This window comes from Ailuropoda melanoleuca, chromosome X, assembly GCF_002007445.2.
Source record: "Ailuropoda melanoleuca isolate Jingjing chromosome X, ASM200744v2, whole genome shotgun sequence".
NCBI lineage: Eukaryota > Metazoa > Chordata > Mammalia > Carnivora > Ursidae > Ailuropoda > Ailuropoda melanoleuca.
Window position 1 is genome coordinate 111,474,362 of NC_048238.1, and position 5,117 is coordinate 111,479,478.

The 5,117-nt window shown below is 51.9% G+C and overlaps 1 long non-coding RNA gene across 2 annotated transcripts; it reads left to right on the top strand.

Annotated features, from left to right (window-relative positions):
- Positions 1-2,082: 2,082 nt before the first annotated feature.
- On the top strand, positions 2,083-5,117 carry LOC117797440. 2 transcript variants are annotated; one of them, XR_004622413.1, is made up of 4 exons: positions 2,083-2,213; positions 2,937-3,577; positions 4,082-4,531; positions 5,067-5,117. It is a non-coding gene; the product is annotated as an uncharacterized LOC117797440 (long non-coding RNA). The 2 variants fall into 2 exon arrangements; XR_004622414.1 differs by lacking the exons at positions 4,082-4,531; positions 5,067-5,117 and having other exon boundaries at positions 2,090-2,213; positions 2,937-2,954; positions 3,072-4,066.

Consider the following 5,117-nt stretch of genomic DNA (forward strand, 5'->3'; position numbering starts at 1 on the left):
CCAGCTGTTCTACTCTATTTGTACTTCGTATGTGTGATCTGGTTTCTCCTTGATAAAATTCAATTAAGGAAGGAGTTTCTATCTAAACCAGGAAAGATAGTCCCATTCCCCACAGCAAAAGACCGGGGGAAAGGTGTGTGGCGGGAGGTGTACCACTAGAGGACAGTGTATGGCTTGACCTGACAAGCAGAAAGTCTGGTATGTCATGGTCCTAATTTTTATTGCCCTCATTCAGTGGTCATCAGGAGTCTTTGTTCCAGAATATATGGTAGAGACCCAGAACTACCCTGGCATTTGGGAGTCCTTGTAGGAGCCTACTTACTATGCTCCTGTGCTTTTAAAATCACTGGACTGGTTTCCTAGCCTTTAAAATTAGCATGGTGATTGCTGTGCTTGTTTCATAAGATTTCAAAAACATTAATTTTTGTGTAAGACAGTTAATAGAAGATAAAACAACATAATACAAAAATACCAAAAATATCAAATGGATTTTTTTTTGGTAAAAATAACAGTTGATATGGGGTCACTGTAGAAAATTTAGAAAATAGAAATAAGCAAAAGAAATTTTGACCTCACTTTAACCATCTCACACTCCATACCATTCACCCTTTTAAACTGTACAATTGAGTAGTTTTTAGTATACTCACTGAGCTGTGCAACTATCACCATGGTCAGTTTTAGGACATTTGGATCACTCCAAAAAGAAACCCTGAACCCCTTAGTAGTAGTTACTCCCATTCCCCTTCCCAGCCCTTGGCAACCATTCATGTATTTTCTGTGTCTCCGGATTTGTCTCTTCTGGACATTTCATATAAGAACGTACAGGATGTGGCCTTTTGGGGTTTGACTTCTCTTCATGTAATGCATTTGAGGTTCATCCACATTGTAGCATGTGCCAGGACTAGATTCCTTTTTATGGCCACATAACCCTTCCTATGTATATGCCACATTTTATTCATCAGTTGATGGACATTTGGGTGCTTTTCGATTTTTCTCTGTGAATAATGCTACAGACATTCCTAAGTGAGTTCATGGATGTGAATTTTCAGTTCCTTTGGGTGTATATAAATCTAGGAGTGGAGTTGCAGACCTGTATTTTCTGTTCACTACTTTTCGTTGTGAGAAAACAGTTTTGTGAGGAGTGGGAGACAGTGATTATGAAGGTGCCCTGACATCTGTAAAGCACCGGATACTCTTAAGGAAAGCCATTATGAATACAGCCAGAATGTATATGAGCACCACAGCTGCTTGGACTCAGGTGTAAAATGCCCCATCCGGTGAGAGACAACAAAAATAGAACAAAGTAAATAAAGGTCCATGATGAAAGTGCCCTTCTAAAAGCCTAAATTCAGGCCCTCACAGGTGCCGGGCAAAAACCGTAGGACCCATTTGGTAACAGGGCTGAGAAGGAGCCATGATGACAAGGAGAAGGAAATGGACTTGTGGCCACCAGCTTCGCTCAGCTACAGCTCCTGAATACAAGGTAGCCAATGTGACGGGAGGAGGAAGCATAGCGTCGAATGGTGTAGGTGCTGAAATACGTCTGAATGTCGAGGGGGATGTAACCGTTTTTGTCTGTTTCGTCTGTAAAAGGGGATGACTATGCTGATGATAGTGATAATATCTATCTTATAGTGCTGCGGCCAGAATTTTAGAAGTGCCATCGAAATGTCCCCACTGACGGGCTCTTCCTTCCTGGTGTGTTCCTACTCCCCAGGCCCAGCCTCGGCCCGCCCCCCAGAAAGCTCCAGCCCCCTCTGGGCCTCCTCTCCGGCTTCGGGCTTCGCAGTGAATAGGCCCCGCCTTTCCCGACCCTGGCCAGCCCTCTCCTTTGCAGCCCGGGCTGCTCACAACCACCTCCGAACAGCCTGTGCCCTACTGGGACTCCCTCTACCCACCATTTTACACCGCCTCACTCCAGCCGTGCCCGCCCGCCCGGCCGGCCCTGCGCCCCCTCGGTACCGGGTCTTTCGGACAGCTGGCGGCGGCCAGGCCACGTTGTTGGGTTTTGTCCCGTCACTCGTTGGGCTCCAGCCAATCAACATCGCCCGCGCCGGCCGGCGCGGGAGGGGGGCAACACTCTGCGGGACAAACATCCGCGGTGCATAGATAGAGCCCCCACGCTGTGAGGGGTTGCAACAACCCAGGTCCTCAGGGACCAGCCAGCGAAGGGGCCCTGCCCTTAACCTCGGGCTGACTGGCGATGGACAGAGGTATGGCAAGAGAGAAAGGGACACTTGGGGGGGGTGTTATGGCCTTGGAGGGGCAGGGGTGAGGGGATGTGGACGGCTGAGATGGATGGAGGTGCAAGTAGGGTGGTGGCAGAGGTGTGCAGCACAGGCCCTCCTGCGCTACCAAAGTGAAAGCAAAATGGTACACGACACAGTGTTCCTCTTCAACTCAGACCTCTGCAGCAAATGGGGACTGGGAGCGGACTTCTCTAGCCAGAGCAGCACGTCCGCAGGCACACCAGCCCAGCAGTGGCCTTGCTTGCCACAAGAAACTAAGGTATCTTCTTCCTCCTTACTGAGCTGCCATCCAGCCATACTTGGGATGAGAAAAGCAGTGGCCTGGAATTTAGGAATCCTTAAAAGATCCCACAAGTCATTCCCTATTTGGTGAGGAGGACAAACAGCAGTTACAGGACACTCAAGGTAGGAACCCAGGAGTGCACCAGGGGAAGGAGAGGCAGAGATGAAATATGCCCCCATTCTTACTATATTCCTGTCCTCCTGGACCATGCTGAGGCTCAGAGAGACTGATGGCACCCCCATTCTCAGCTTCACCTGAGGCCAACCAGATGTCCCAGTTCCAGGCTTCAGGGTCCCACTCCTCCAACCAGTGCCCTACCTTTCACATGAGAAACACAGCCTGGGAATTCAGCTGACTTTGGGATTCTGTACTCTGCACAACTAAACCTTGTGTTTGATTTTCAGCCCTGTCAACCCTTGCAGGTAGAGGAAGTAAGAGAATTGTTAGGGCTGTCATGGAAGTTCTCTGGTTGTCATACGGTGACTTGACCTGAGAGGTAAGGAACCTGAACTTGTCCCTTTTTCTCTGTGCACTCTCAGGTGCATCAGGAATCGTCCCACAGCCACAGTCTTTGTAGCCATCCTTACCACCTTGACAGTCCAGGGCAGCAGCTGCTCCGCCTCCCCGAGGTGCTTGCTGCGGTTGGCCCCTCATCCCGGGTAACCGCCGCAGGTAAGGGCCTGACGAAATACTAGGTCCCTGCCGGCCACGGGTGCCTCCGGTCCCCCTTCCCGTTGGCGAGGAGCTGAGCCCTGCACTCCAGCCCAAGGGCGAGACCAGACCGGTCCCCACATTCCATCTTTTTGGGTCCATCCTCTGGGACCGCTCCCAGTTCCAGGAGCCCCGGCGGTACTACCACGAGGAGGTGGGGGGGAGTGGGGGGGCAGTTCCTCTGTCAGCCAGGGGTTCGCTGAAGCCCCTCAGCTTGCAGCCAGGAGAAGGCAGCCCCTGTTCGTGGATACTAGGACTGGAGTGGGAGGGTTCTTCCCCCGCTCACTCAGACCCACTTCTTTTTATATCCCTGTCCTTCCTTTGCCCCGCCGAGGTGACCCTTCCAGAACACTGGTTTTAGGCGGGATCTCAGTTCTGCCCTCTCAGCTTCTGAAAGCCCTTACTCCTCCTCGCACCGCACCCTGGAAACCCAACCCGCACCGCACCGTGGAAACCCAACCCGGCAGCTCCTCCACACAGTCCCTGCCGCGTCCCTGCTCCCTCGTCTGTTTTCATTTCCTCTGCTTCCTAGGGGATTTCTCCTGCTTACCTGCAGGCCCCCTATGCATTTAAACAATGTATCTAACCTTTTCTCGTTACATATTTCCTTGTCTTTCTCTCCAAGTGGACTGGCATCCCTGGACGGCAGCAGTTGGGTGTCAGAGTGGCACCACCCCCAACCCCACCCTCCCCCCACCCCCGGACCTGGCCAGGCTGCACTGGATCCTGTGGCCAACTGTCCAGGGCCACAGGGATTGGACCAGCGGGTCAACCTGCCAGCCCGGTAACAGAGGAATTGGCAACAGGGGCTCAAATATTCTTTTTTTTTNCCGCCGAGGTGACCCTTCCAGAACACTGGTTTTAGGCGGGATCTCAGTTCTGCCCTCTCAGCTTCTGAAAGCCCTTACTCCTCCTCGCACCGCACCCTGGAAACCCAACCCGCACCACACCGTGGAAACCCAACCCGGCAGCTCCTCCACACAGTCCCTGCCGCGTCCCTGCTCCCTCGTCTGTTTTCATTTCCTCTGCTTCCTAGGGGATTTCTCCTGCTTACCTGCAGGCCCCCTATGCATTTAAACAATGTATCTAACCTTTTCTCGTTACATATTTCCTTGTCTTTCTCTCCAAGTGGACTGGCATCCCTGGACGGCAGCAGTTGGGTGTCAGAGTGGCACCGCCCCCAACCCCACCCTCCCCCCACCCCCGGACCTGGCCAGGCTGCACTGGATCCTGTGGCCAACTGTCCAGGGCCACAGGGATTGGACCAGCGGGTCAACCTGCCAGCCCGGTAACAGAGGAATTGGCAACAGGGGCTCAAATATTTTTTTTTTTTTAAGATTTTATTTATTTATTTGACAGAGAGAGACAGCCAGGGAGAGAGGGAACACAAGCAGGGGGAATGGGAGAGGAAGAAGCAGGCTCCTAGGGGAGGAGCCTGATGTGGGGCTCGATCCCACAACACCAGGATCACGCCCTGAGCCGAAGGCAGACGCTTAACTGCTGTGCCACCCAGGTGCCCCAGGGACTCAAAAATTCTGCCCCAAGTCTCCTCACTGTCCTCACACACGGGAACGAGGCCTTTTGTGCCCAAGATACGCAACCCAGAAATCATCAATTGAGAGTTTAAAACATCTGGTTATATAAAAATGTCTAACTTCACGGCGCCTGGCCGGCTGGGTTGGTGGAGCCTGTGACTGTTGATCTCGGGGTTGTAAGTTCGAGCCCCACGTTGGGTGTAGAGATCATGTAAGAAAAAAACCTTTGGAAAAAAATGTGCGACTTCTTTTTTTTTTTTTTAAAGATTTTATTTATTTATTTAACAGAGAGAGAGCCAGCGAGAGAGGGAACACAAGCAGGGAGAGTGGGAGAGAAAG